The sequence below is a fragment of the Haematobia irritans genome, chromosome 1 (assembly GCF_050003625.1).
Source record: "Haematobia irritans isolate KBUSLIRL chromosome 1, ASM5000362v1, whole genome shotgun sequence".
In the NCBI taxonomy this organism is placed as follows: domain Eukaryota; kingdom Metazoa; phylum Arthropoda; class Insecta; order Diptera; family Muscidae; genus Haematobia; species Haematobia irritans.
The window spans coordinates 164,914,863-164,929,489 of NC_134397.1; positions in this window are offsets into that span (position 1 = coordinate 164,914,863).

Sequence of the window (14,627 nt, forward strand, 5' to 3'; positions counted from 1 at the left end):
CTGTAATATAAACATTGTAGAAGAAATTATTCAATTGTATGATTTTTTTATTTTAATTTTACCTTTTGCCGGACGGGGATTCGAACAGCGGACCACACAGTTTGTAAGGATCAAAGAAGTAGCTGATCAATTGCCCAAGGAAAAATAAAATGTTAATTTTGTAATAACAAGCAACAACCACCAACTTAATTCAATATCGCTCCCTGTTAAATAGCGCTCCAAGCTACTAAACACATATATGTTTATAGGCTATTTCTAAATTAATATATGTTTGCATCCAAGCATATTATATTTACAAACATTTTATGTCCCAAACATAATATGTTCTAACATATTAACATATATGTCCCAAACATGTTATGCTAGTTTATGAACATTATATGCTTGCACTCAAAAATATTGTGTTTAAAAATTTGTGTTCCAAACATATAATGTTTATAGCCAAACATATGAAAAACAGTCTTTTTCATCCGTGTATAGAAAATTTTGTCAAAATTTTATTACTATAGAAAATTTTGTCAACAATTTAGAAAAACTGAATTATTTTCGTATTTTATCGTCCTTTTTTATACCCACCACCATAGAATGGTGACGGGGGTATAATAAGTTTGTCATTCCGTTTGTAACGCATTGAAATATCGATTTCCGACTATATAAAGTATATATATTCTTGATCAGGGAGAAATTCTAAGACGATATAAGCATGTCCGTCTGTCCGTCTGTCTGTCTGTCTGTCTGTCTGTCTGTCTGTTGTAATCACTCTACAGTCTTCAATAATGAAGCAATCGTGCTGAAATTTTGCACAAACTCGTCTTTTGTCTGCAGGCAGGTCAAGTTCGAAGATGGGCTATATCGGTCCAGGTTTTGATATAGTCCCCATATAAACAGACCTCCCGATTTGGGGTCTTGGGCTTATAGAAATCGTAGTTTTTATCCAATTTGCCTGAAATTTGAAATCTAGAGGTATTTTATGACCATAAAGAGGTGTGGCAAAAATGGTGAGTATCGGTCGATGTTTTGGTATAGCCCCCATATAGACCGATCTCACGATTGTACTTCTTGGGCTTATAGAAACCGCAGTTTTTATTCAATTTACCTGAAATTGGAAATCTAGAGGTATTGTAGGACCACAAATACGTGTGCCAAAAATTGTGAGTATCGGTCCATGTTTTGGTATGGTCCCCATATAAAACGACCTCCCGATTTGGGGTCTTGGGCTTATAGAACCCGTAGTTTTTATCCAATTTGTCTGAAATTGGAAATCTAGAGGTAGTTTAGGACCATAAAGAGGTGTGCCGAAAATGGTGAGTATCGGTCCATATTTTGGTATAGCCCCCATATAGACCGATTTCCCGATTTTACTTCGTGGGCTTCTAGAATCCGAAGTTTTTATCCTATTTGCCTGAAATTGGAAATCTAGAGGTATTTTCGGGTCATAAAGAGGTGTGCCGAAAACGGTGAGTATCGGTCCATATTTTAGTATAGCCCCCATAAGAACGATCTCCCGATTTAACTCCTTGGGTTTCTAGAAACCGTAGTTTTCATCCGATTTGCCTGAAATTGTAAATATTCTGGTATTTTAGGCTCACAAAAACGTGTATCGGATTAAGTTTTTATCGGTCCATTTGGTAATGCCTCCATATAGACCGACTTCACTTCTTGAGGGTGTAGAAGTGCGATCATGAAAATTGCTTGAAACTCAATGTAAAATTTCCAGATTTTACTTCTACAGATTTAAGATTTCAAATCAAGACGTTATTTTATAATTTTCTTGCACACTTACAAGAGATGTTAATGATTCCTCTAAAACTCAAACAAAAATGGTTCTTATAAATCCAGAATTGATATAGTCCTCATAGGTGAAATCTTTAAATTTATCTTCGGGAAGTGTCCTCAAGTCCTCAAGCCCTCCTGAAGTTTCAAAGGAAACCCTAATATTTGGTTCATGGTGGTGGGTATTTAAGATTCGGCCCGGCCGAACTTACTGCTGTATATACTTGTTTGTTTATATGGACTAACTTACAATTGAGAACACGGTGTTAAGATGTTTTAAGATACCTTGTCAACGGCAAGTGTTACCGCAACCCAAGTAATTCGATTGTGGATGACAGGTTTTAGTACAAGTTTCTATACAATCCATGGTGGAGGGCAGGGCTGTGGAGTCGGAGCCGGAGTCTTGGAGTCGGAGTGTGAAGATTTTGTTGGAGTCGGAGCCGGAGTCGTGGAAATGTTGCTCGACTCCGACTCCGGCGAAACAAAATTTGAAAAACACTTCATATCTTCTAACTAAAGAAATATTTCGACAAATTAGATTCCATTAGGGTTTTCAATCGAACAACGAAAAACGCAGTACTGGATTTCAGGACATTCAAAGTGTATTTATACGGGTGAAATTTCACGGTGATGTAAATATTAGGTTTGACTAAAATATGGGCTGAATTGGTCAATTGCATTGTCCATTTTTAACATATTAAAATATCAATTTTTGACTCTATATATACTCTTGATAAAGGTACAATTTATGGTAATATAACAGTAGAATCTAACGTTCTGAATTTTTGGCAGGCATGTCGAGTTCGAAGATAGGTCATACCGGACAATTTTGTGATATAGCAACATATTTAAACCCAACTTCCGATTTTTTAAAGAAATTTTTCCCAGTCTAAAATTTTCATAAGATTTATCAGAAATTTTGAATTTAGAGTTATTTGAGATTCATAAACAAATGCGGAATTTTCCCATCGGCCCAGATTTTGAGATAGCCCTACATAATTACTTGAGAAATATACACCCAATGTCTTTGGAAGCTGTAATTTTAAATTAAACCACTGCCGGTCTTTTGGGAGAAAGTTTGTTTCATCAAAGCCACTCGAAATTCTTTACATTAAATGAATGGCCTGTAATGTCTATAACTGATAGACCATTTATAGTTAAAACGATGTTTCACCATTTTAGTTCTATAGAAAAAATACGAATATTATTGTCCAGCTATTCCTGTCTTATGTTGTATGGTAGTTGTTATTTAAAATTCCGCCCGTCCTATTTTTTGGCAGTTTATGTTTGTTTTATATTTATATATCTATCAGATTAGTCCGACATTTTGATTTTATTATTATTATTCTTTTTTATGTAAATTTATTTTTTATAAAATGCCTATATATACCAATACCAGGATTTTACTTCTAAAACTTCTGGATCTACTAATTATTTTTTGAAATTTTGTGTTTTTAGAAATACATATTCTGGAGGTTGTTGCTATCTACCCATATTTTGATGTGGTCTCTATATAGTCTTGTGTCATATTTTAATTTATTGGCCTGAAATTAAAATGTAGAGTTCTTTACATCACAAAAATGCTGAGAATTCTTTTGGACATATAAACACAAATGGCAAAATGGAATACTTATATCGGTCTATTTTTGGAACCTTAAAAATACAATTGGAATACTGTCCAGGTACACCACCTGGAGTCGAGTCGGAATTGAGGCTAATAAGAAATGCTGGAGTTGGAGTCGGAGCCGGAGTCGAGCAAAATTGACTCGACTTAGTGGAGGGTACATAAGATTCGGCCTGGCCGAACTTACGGCCGTATATACTTGTTTATTCTAGGTATCCCTGTGTCTCCAAAGAATTCCCTAATTTCTATCCAGTCCCTGTTTCCAAGCTGGGCCAGGTCCAGAATCATCTCTTCACCGATATGCTTAACTCTTAGTCTAGTCTAGTAAAAGGACGGCAGTGACAAAGTATGTGTTCCAAGGTCTCATCATTCTCAAAGCATGCCCTACATGCACTATCTTCTGCTGCTCCTATTCTGCACAGATTCTATTCAATTCTAGGTGCCTGGTCTTTATTATCACGGCCCTTCTGACTGTCGTCCTACTCTCCTTGACCAGTTCTCCGTCCTTTATCTTGTCTGGGTCACCCCATAGTATTTTCTTCGTCCGATCGTTGCATTGGTCCCGTGGCTATTCATCCAACTCGCCCCGCCTCTATAGTACTTGTATGGTAACCTGTTAGGTTAGTTTAAAGTGGCAGATATATTTCAGGCCCACTTAGACTATTCAGTCAATTGTGATGCTACATTAATTAAAGAATACTGCTTTACATATAGAAACTTCTACGTTTATTGTTATTTCCTTCTATTGAACCAAAAACATTAACTGGCAGCTTAAGTTAATTAGAGGCTATATGCCCCTAAAATTCACTTAAGCGAAAAGCATATCAGCAACGACCAGTTATAGCAGACAGGAGTGATATCTGACTTCTGGAAAACACTAGAATATATAGGTACGGCTTAAGTTTGAATCGGGCCACATTTGCTTGGATTACAATTCTCTCGTCGGACATTCGCCATAATAACAGCCTTCTCACGCAGCATGAGCTTGTGGTAGGCTTCGCCATTTCATTGAGAGATTTCCGGCAGTCAACGGTCGTTTTCGAGTTAAGGGTCACCGAGTCAAAGGATTTTATTGCAGATTGACTAACTGAGTCTATATTAATGCCAACATTGGTGGGACATTACTTCTCAGCAAAATTGCAATCTTTTTTATTTGCTAATATTTCAGCCTTAAAATCGCTGCAGTGATTAGATAATCATTTTGATATTTTAAGTTCCACGCCTCACTATTTGGAATTTGAGTTTCAAACTTTTTGTCGCAAACCGGTTTCGCTAGAGTGTAATCCACTACGTTAGGCAAATCTAAAGATCGAACCTGTACAATGTCAAACGCTTAAGATCTACACTGAAAAAACAGTGAAACCACCAGGAAGAAAACTTTCGGTTAATTTTAGTTTTTCACTTGTTAAAGAAAATTTTGTAGTTGGAAGGAAAAACTTGGAGTTCAAAATTGCAAGAATGTCTTTAGTGACATACGAAGTTCATGATGGACGCATTTTTGGTAAAATTTATATATTTAAAGAAATTCTGAACTATTTTGTGGAAGACACGAATTTAGTTAATCTTTATGCTTCATTTGAGTATATTTTTTTTCCTCAGTTTTAGTCAATTTAACTAACGTACGCAAAAAATTATTAGAGTAAAGGAAACTTTCTCCAAACATAATAATTCCATGAACTAAAATAAAGTTAAATTAATATACATATCGATCGATTTTCGCAAATATTGTCATATGTTACCTCTATTAATTTTCTGATCACATTCAAATTTCCCTCCCATTAATTTGGAATGATATTCGCTCAACCTGCAAAATATGGACCTATTTCACTGTTTTCTGATGTTTCTGATTTGAGTGTATTGTTTGCAATGAAAGCTAGTTAAGTTTTTCAGTGTATGAGTTTAGCTTTAGATATAAAATATTTAGAAATATGTACTGCATAAATGCATTTGAATGTAGGTGTATGCCTTAGATTCATTCAAGGTCCTGCATCTTGGCAAAGGTGACAAAATAAATAAGGCAAAGTGACCCTGAGGCAATATATAAACAAAGCATTATATCATGAGTCCAATAGCTCAGCAGCCGCAGCATCAGAAATGTGGAAACAATGCCAGTAAGAGTATAAGTAAGCACTACTTTACTCTCACTCTTTGAACTCCTATATATTTGTTTGAGGGGTATTTGATGGCATCCTTTTGCATATATTCCACATTCATAGGAACATAGGCATGCATTCATTTATGGCACTCAGTGGGGAGGGCAGGCAAACGCCAGTGTGTGTGTGCCAGTATAAACATTGAGAATACAAAATCCACTTGGTCGACCAAGTGACAAAGACCCCATTCCATAGTTCAGTTCACATCTGGTCGTTTTGGTTGTTCTATAGAAAATCCGTCTCACTATGCTGCGTCAATTTACTACTCGACATCATTGTGTGACCGACCTTATGCAAATTTCTCGCTTTAGTATACTTGCCATGGACCATGGGTAAAAGAATACCTGAGAGTTTGAGCATACAAACATACATTTCACTTTGCTGTAACAATAGCAATTGTTGCCATCAACGTTTTAAATGATGCCGATAGAGAAAGAGCAAAAGATCTTTTGACAAAGGACAGTGATTTATTGGGACAGTGTATGTAAAGATACCGACATGGAATTTTTCAATTTGCAGACTTGGTTATGGGTAAACATTTTGGGTTATAGTTTAATTTGGACTATTAAGAAAAGGTTATACTGGGGTTTTTTGGTCGGTTGAAGTAGACAGGAAAGAAACCACAAATTTCAGATGAAGCAAGGAAAAAGGAGTCAATGTCGGATAGGGTTACAATAATTAAAATCAAATATCAAAATCTGATAGCGTTCAGCAATTAAAAGTATCTTTAGAATTCGAAATGGGACGTAAACCCACCGATAACATTAGTCTAGTTACTTCATACACCCTCAAAAAAAAAAAATCGCTTCTCTAACATATGGTAGCACTAACAAACCTGGTAGCACGTGTATTCTTGGTTATTGCCTAAACATTATTATGTTTGTTTTATGTGAACATATTATATGTTTGGAAGCATTTTAAGCCCGAAAATATTATAAGCTTGGAATAATTTCTCCCAAAGAAGATTTACATCTGCATAATTGCATATTCCCTCACATCTTTCTCACCTACATGAGGTTTTTTAGTTCTTACCACGTTTTTCTGTAATATGTTACAAACAATGTTGAAGAAATTATTCAATTTTATATTTTTTTATATTTTACCTATCGCCTGGACGGAGAATTGAACCGCGAACCATACAGTTTGTAGGCCAACACACTATCCTCTGGGCTACGTAGATATTATTGTCATCAATAGACAATTATCGTCCTAAGTTATATTTATATAGTATAGTTTGCTGCGCCCACGAGCCGATGCAAACAAAACATTATTTAACAGAAACATACATTTGTTGGCCACGTGGAGCAATTGTTAGCATGTCCGCCTTGCATGCAAAATATAACAATTTTGTAACAACCAGATCGGTTCTAAATATATATGGCAGCTATATCTAAATCTGAACCGATTTTTTCCAAAATCAGTAGGGAGTCGAAAAAGAGACCTATGCCAAATTTGAAGACGATCGGACTTAAACTGCGAGCTGGACTTTGCACACAAAAATACATCAACAGACAGACAGACTAGCAGACAGATATACAGATAGACAGATAGACAGATAGACATCTCTAAATCAACTCAGAATTTAATTCTAAGCAGATCGGTATACTAAAAGATGGGTCTATGACTACTCCTTCTCGGCGTTACATACAAATGCACAAACTTATTATACCCTGTACCACAGTAGTGGTGAAGAGTATAAAAATGTATTAGGTATAAAAATTTGAAATTTTCGAAGAAATTCAAAAACTCTAACAAAAGAAGAACGTGAAGTCGAGTATAAACATAAATAATGTTACAATATACACATATATATTTTTCGGCGTGTACTAGTTTTTACTAGCATTTCACACCATATTAAATGCATTTAAAATTTATCGTATTTACAAATAAATATGACATTTTATTAACGAATAATTTTGTACTTAATTTAATTTTTACCTTTCAACACATCAAATTTTTGGCAAGCGCAGTTTTACAGAAATTGCTCTCTTTGTATTTTCTCGCTGTGTTATGTTGATATCTTGCATCAACCCTCCCGGTTTTCATCTCTATTTCTTTCTCTATACTCTCTCTCTCTCTCTCTCTCTCTCTCTCTCTCTGACGCTCTCTGAATAAAATATCACAACATATATATGTTTACTCGATATTTGTAAATTTATATATGTTTACATTCACACATATTATTTTTATGAAACATGCATGTCCAAAACTTAATATATTCTAACATATGTGTCCAAATATTTAACATAATGCTAGTTTAGGAACATTACATTTTTACACTTAAATTTATTGTGTTTAAAAACTTTTGCTCGAAACACATTTTGTTTATATCGGAACTTATGAAAAACATATTTTTCTAACAGTGTATATACATCACAATTTAGTACTCTATGCTAAATTTGAAAATGGCGTATTTAAATAATGTGGATAATATGGATGAAAATTGAACGACACAAAATTATATCCCAGCAAAAAAAGCGTCGCCAAAAAAGTAGTAAAAATGTTCTTTTTGGATCCGGAAGTGGTGCAAAATTGACGCAGAAGCGATGAGTTTAGCATGGGTTTGTCATAGGACGGATGCCACTATTTCAACTGCCATTGCATTGAATTTGCATCACTTCTTAAGGTGTTATCCGAATTCGGAATTTTATAAATAATTTACCTGTGGAACGTCTCTGAAATCATGAGCACGATTAAAATCGAGAGCGTAATTAAACTCTTAACATCCTGGGTGTCAATAAAATTGCAAATGAATTTAACTGTAAAGCGTTTTATTTTGGAGAACGGGATTATTTTCGTGAGTGTAATTCGTTACTCACGTACACTCACGAAGATATCCTTTTCGTGACGAAAATGTAGATCTACAAACTGATGCGGATTATATTATAATCAGCCCCGTCCGACTTTAGATTTTCCTTGTATATAAAGTATTATAAAGTATATATATTCTTGATCAGGGAGAAATTCTAAGACGATATAACCATGCCCGTCTGTCCGTATGTCTGTTGTAATCACGCTACAGACTTCAATAATGAAGTAATCGTGCTAAAATTTTGCACAAACTCGTGTTTTGTCTGCAGGCATGTCAAGTTCGAAGATGGGCTATATCGGTGCAGGTTTTGATATAGTCCCCATATAAATCGACCTCCCGATTTGGGGGTCTTGGGCTTATAGAAACCGTAGTTTTTATCCAATTTGCCTGAAATTGGAAATCTAGAGGTATCTTCAGACCATAAAGAGGTGTGCCAAAAATTGTGAGTATCGGTCCATGTTTTGGTATAGCCCCCATATAGACCAAACTCCCGACTTTATTTCTTGGGCTTATAGAAACCGTAGTTTTTATCCAATTTGCCTGAAATTGGAAAACTAGACGTATTTTCGGACCATAAAGAAGTGTGCCAAAAATGGTAATTATCGGTCCATGTTTTGGTATGGTCCCCATATAAACCGACCTCCCCATTTGGGGTCTTGGGCTTATAGAAACCGTAGTTTTTGGAAATCTAGAGGTATTTTAGTAGGTGTGCCAAAAATGGCGAGTATCGGTCCATGTTTTGGTATAGGCCCCATATAGACCGATCTCCCGATTTTACTTCTTGGGCTTCTAGAATCCGTAGTTTTTATCCAATTTGCCTGAAATTGGAAATCCCGAAGTATTTTAGGACCATAAAGAAGTGTACCGAAAACGGTGGGTATCGGTCCATGTTTTAGTATAGCCCTCATAAGAATGATCTCTCGATTTTACTTCTTGGGCTTCTAGAATCCGTAGCTTTTATCCAATTTGCCTGAAATTGGAAATCCCGAAATTACTAATTTAGTATTCAGGGGTGGTATAGGGTACGATATAGTCACTTGTTCTACACGCTCACAAAAAATCGCTTCTGTAACATATACTCCCAAACATATTTTGCTTCAAGCATATATATTTTTGGGTATTGCCCAAACATTTTGTATTTTTGCATCCAAATTCAATAATGTTGTCTTCCAAAAAACAATATGTTATTATGTGAACATATAATATGTTTGGAAGCATTTTGCACCCAAAAATATTATATGCTTAAAAAAATTCTCCCAAACAATATTGTGCTCAAAATTTTATTTATTTATTTATATATTTACAATCATAATGAATTATGAAAATAAACAGGTAATATAGGTGCTAACAACATAGGTTTTCGACCTGAATGCTCAAAATTTTGTTTCTGCCCAATTGTATATTCCCCCACATCTTTCTCACTTCCACGAGATTTTTAGTTCTTAGCACCTTTCTCTTGTAGAAGAAATTATTCAATTGTATGATTTTTTTTATTTGAATTTTACCTTTTGCCGGACGGGGATTCGAACAGCGGACCACACAGTTTGTAAGGATCAAAGAAGTAGCTGATCAATTGCCCAAGGAAAAATAAAATGTTAATTTTGTAATAACAAGCAACAACCACCAACTTAATTCAATATCGCTCCCTGTTAAATAGCGCTCCAAGCTACTAAACACATATATGTTTATAGGCTATTTCTAAATTAATATATGTTTGCATCCAAGCATATTATATTTACAAACATTTTATGTCCCAAACATAATATGTTCTAACATATTAACATATATGTCCCAAACATCTTATGCTAGTTTATGAACATTATATGCTTGCACTCAAAAATATTGTGTTTAAAAATTTGTGTTCCAAACATATAATGTTTATAGCCAAACATATGAAAAACAGTCTTTTTCATCCGTGTAGAGTAGTTTCTATTTTTTCGACAAAATTTAAATAATTTGTACCATTTTATTAATTCTTACTCTATTCTTAACCTACGTGAAACAGTACAAGTTAAAATTACTCATTCAATATTTGGAAAAAGCGACTTAAAAAAATTAATTAAATTCCTTTCTAATTACGATAAAGAATACTTTTGGAGAACATTTTTGTAAGTGCTTTTAAAGTTGTGCTTTTTTTTCATTTATTTTTGCTAGGATGTAAACAAGAATCCATATAGATGGTATTTTGGTATTTAGATTAAGTGGATTAAGAATAGTTGAAGAAAAAAAGACGTTTACTTGCTGTACGACAATGCGAGCTCCCAAACATCGGCTCATACAACTACATTTTTATATGGTGGGGGTAACACATAACACGTTTGTAGCACATCGGAATATTTATCTCAGACCCCATGAAGTATATATATTCTGGATCTTGGTGAAATTCTGAGTGGATCTTGCGATGTCCATCCATCCATCTATTGAACTCAAGCTAACTTCTGGGCGAAACAAGATATCGACCAGAATCTTGGCACAAATAGTTGTTATTGATATTGGTCGGATTGTATTGCAAATGGGCTATATATGACCAGTTTTAGGTATAGCCCCCGATGCACAGATTTATTTTTGATTCGGTTGAAGTACGGTTGGTACGTGGTGTTAATATATGATCTCTAACCACCATACAAAAATTGCCTCCATAAGGACTAAGACAATGTTAAGAACTTTTATGATACTTTGCCATCGGATTGTAGATGAAGTAGAACTTTCTTTGCACTCCATGGTGGAAGGTACATACGATTCGGCCAAATCATCAATTGATGGGTCATCCGCCGTATAGACCTCACGTGGCACAGAATGATCCCTTTTTATTCTCTTAAGGTGAGTATTAAGGTATAATTTTATACTGTTTTTATACCCACCACCATAGAATGGTGACGGGGGTATAATAAGTTTGTCATTCCGTTTGTAACGCATCGAAATATCGATTTCCGACTATATAAAGTATATATATTCTTGATCAGGGAGAAATTCTAAGACGATATAACGATGTCCGTCTATCCGTCTGTCTGTCTGTCTGTCTGTCTGTCTGTCTGTCTGTTGTAATCACGCTACAGTCTTCAATAATGAAGCAATCGTGCTGAAATTTTGCACAAGCTCGTCTTTTGTCTGCAGGCAGGTCAAGTTCGAAGATGGGCTATATCGGTCCAGGTTTTGATATAGTCCCCATATAAACCGACCTCCCGATTTGGGGTCTTGGGCTTATAGCAATCGTAGTTTTTATCCAATTTGCCTGAAATTTGAAATCTAGAGGTATTTTATGACCATAAAGAGGTGTGTGAGTATCGGTCCACGTTTTGGTATAGCCCCCATATAGACCGATCTCCCGATTTTACTTCTTGGGCTTATAGAAACCGCAGTTTTTATTCAATTTATCTGAAATTGGAAATCTAGAGGAATTGTAGGACCACAAATATGTGTGCCAAAAATTGTGAGTATCGGTCCATATTTTGGTATAGCCCCCATATAGACCGATCTCCCGATTTTACTTCTTGGGTTTATAGAAACCGCAGTTTTTATTCAATTTACCTGAAATTGGAAATCTAGAGGTATTGTAGGACCACAAATACGTGTGCCAAAAATTGTGAGTATCGGTCCATATTTTGGTATAGCCCCCATATAGATCGATCTCCCGATTTGGGGTCTTGGGCTTATAGAAACCGTAGTTTTTATCCAATTTGTCTGAAATTGGAAATCTAGAGGTATTTTAGGACCGTAAAGAGGTGTGCCGAAAATGGTGAGTATCGGTCCATATTTTGGTATAGCCCCCATATAGACCAATTTCCCAATTTTACTTCTTGGGCTTCTAGAATCCGAAGTTTTTATTCTATTTGCCTGAAATTGGAAATCTAGAGGTATTTTCGGGTCACAAAGAGGTGTGCCGAAAATGGTGAGTATCGGTCCATATTTTAGTATAGCCCCCATAAGAACGATCTCCCGATTTAACTCCTTGGGTTTCTAGAAACCGTAAATTGCTTGAAACTCTATGTAAAATTTCCAGATTTTACTTCTACAGATTTAAGATTTCAAATCAAGACGTTATTTTATAATTTTCTTGCACACTTACAAGAGATGTTAATGATTCCTCTAAACCTCAAACAAAAATGGTTCTTATAAATCCAGAATCTGATATAGTCCTCATAGGTGAAATCTTTAAATTTATCTTCGGGTAGTGTCCTCAAGCCCTCCTGAAATTTCAAAGGAAACCCTAATATTTGGTTCATGGTGGTGGGTATTTAAGATTCGGCCCGGCCGAACTTACTGCTGTATATACTTGTTACTTATTTAATTTCGTTTTAGCGGCTAAACTCGAACTTAATACCCACCTTTACTTAGAAATCCAACGACGACAAAAAAACTTATTTTTCAGAAGAGTTCAAAAAGTTGGAGTATGGTCTAGGGTGATACTAGAAAAGGACACGAAATGTTCGAATTGAAGATAAATACTACGGTATAAACGCAAGAAAGTTGAAGTGCACATCGAGATTATATTTGTCTCATTGATGAGCACGCGACATAAGACGTTAGAGCGTGAATAAAAATTCATTTCAATTCAATGACGTGAACGTGAGTAAATGTGTACTGTAGTATAAATCTCTAGTGTGTGAAAAAACTATGTTATTCCTTCAATCGAAGTTAATATAGAAATTGTCTAGTTTAGATACCTTTTTGGTGACTTGGAAATTATCGACATGGAATGACATAGCCAAAATTGTGTTGGCCAATGATTTTCAAAAATTATAGATTTTTGAGTAGCTATTAAAATTTACGTTTCGATACTACTGTACGCCTCTTCCGCCTGAAAATCATTTCATTAACATTTCCAGACGACTGCAGGTATTCATATATTGTAACAATAAAAAGTTCTCATTTTATTGGAGGTGGAGTTCTATTATTTTCAGTTTCATCTTCCGCTTGTAGGACTCCCGCGTTTTATGGGTTTCTTTGTTTTTGCGGAAAACCGTTTAAATTTATGCGTTTTATAATATGTCGTTGTCTATCATGCAATTGTCTTTACTTCTGCCCTGGATGGTTGCAGCAATGAGAATAATGTTTGGCAAGTACCTGAGCTCCAGCAACATCAACTTCAAAATACGTCTGCCACTGCTACAGTGATGGCGTTTGTTTTACAACAATGACTTTTACACTAAATTAGCGTTGCAAATTTGTTGCCGCAAGAGTCGTTATATCACTACCTTTACACATTAAAATGGTGTTGTTTTGTTAAACAAGGGAGTTTCGTTGTTCAACTCCGGCAGCATTGCCATAACACATTTTCGGGACATTTTGCAGCAGGAGGTGGTTAAAAGGCGAAATGTAATCTACATTGTAAGTGTTTACAAAACTTTAGAGTTCACTGGAGGAGACTAACAGGAATAACACACACCATGCATTATTCGCATCATGTATGAACATGACATCCATTGTTTCTCGGAGTTATGCGAAATCCACTGACTGACGATCCCTTTTAATGGTTGCGCATTAGGGTAAGTCATCATTATTGCATTGTGAATGGATTTAAGCTAAGATGAATTTGGTTTTGATGGTAATTAGAGTTGATGAGAAAATAAGGAATATTTTGTTGTTACCTTTTGCCTTTGCTTAATTCTCTCTGTGGTGGAATGTTATACCATGACCGTGTTTTGCTGGCTGGAATAAGAAAATAATTTGTACATTAGACTATCACACAAGTAGAATTTAAAATTTTTAACATTAACAATGAATAACTGTAATTTATTCATAAATTTAAAATTTATGCAAAATTTACTTTTTATGTTTGCCCCATAGCATCAAACCGAATCTTATGTACCCTTCACCATGGATTGCGTAGAAACTTCTACTAAAGACTGTCATCCACAATCGAATTACCTGGGTTGCGGTAACACTTGCCGATGGCAAGGTATCTTAAAACTTCTCAACACCGTCTTCTAAATTGTAAGTTAGTCCATACGGGTATATATTAAAACAAGTATATACAGCAGTAAGTTCGGCCGGGCCGAATCTTAAATACCCACCACCATGAACCAAATATTAGGGTTTCCTTTGAAATTTCAGGAGGGCTTGAGGACACTACCCGAAGATAAATTTAAAGATTTCACCTATGAGGACTATATCAGATTCTGGATTTATAAGAACCATTTTTGTTTGAGGTTTAGAGGAATCATTAACATCTCTTGTAAGTGTGCAAGAAAATTATAAAATAACGTCTTGATTTGAAATCTTAAATCTGTAGAAGTAAAATCTGGAAATTTTACATTGAGTTTCA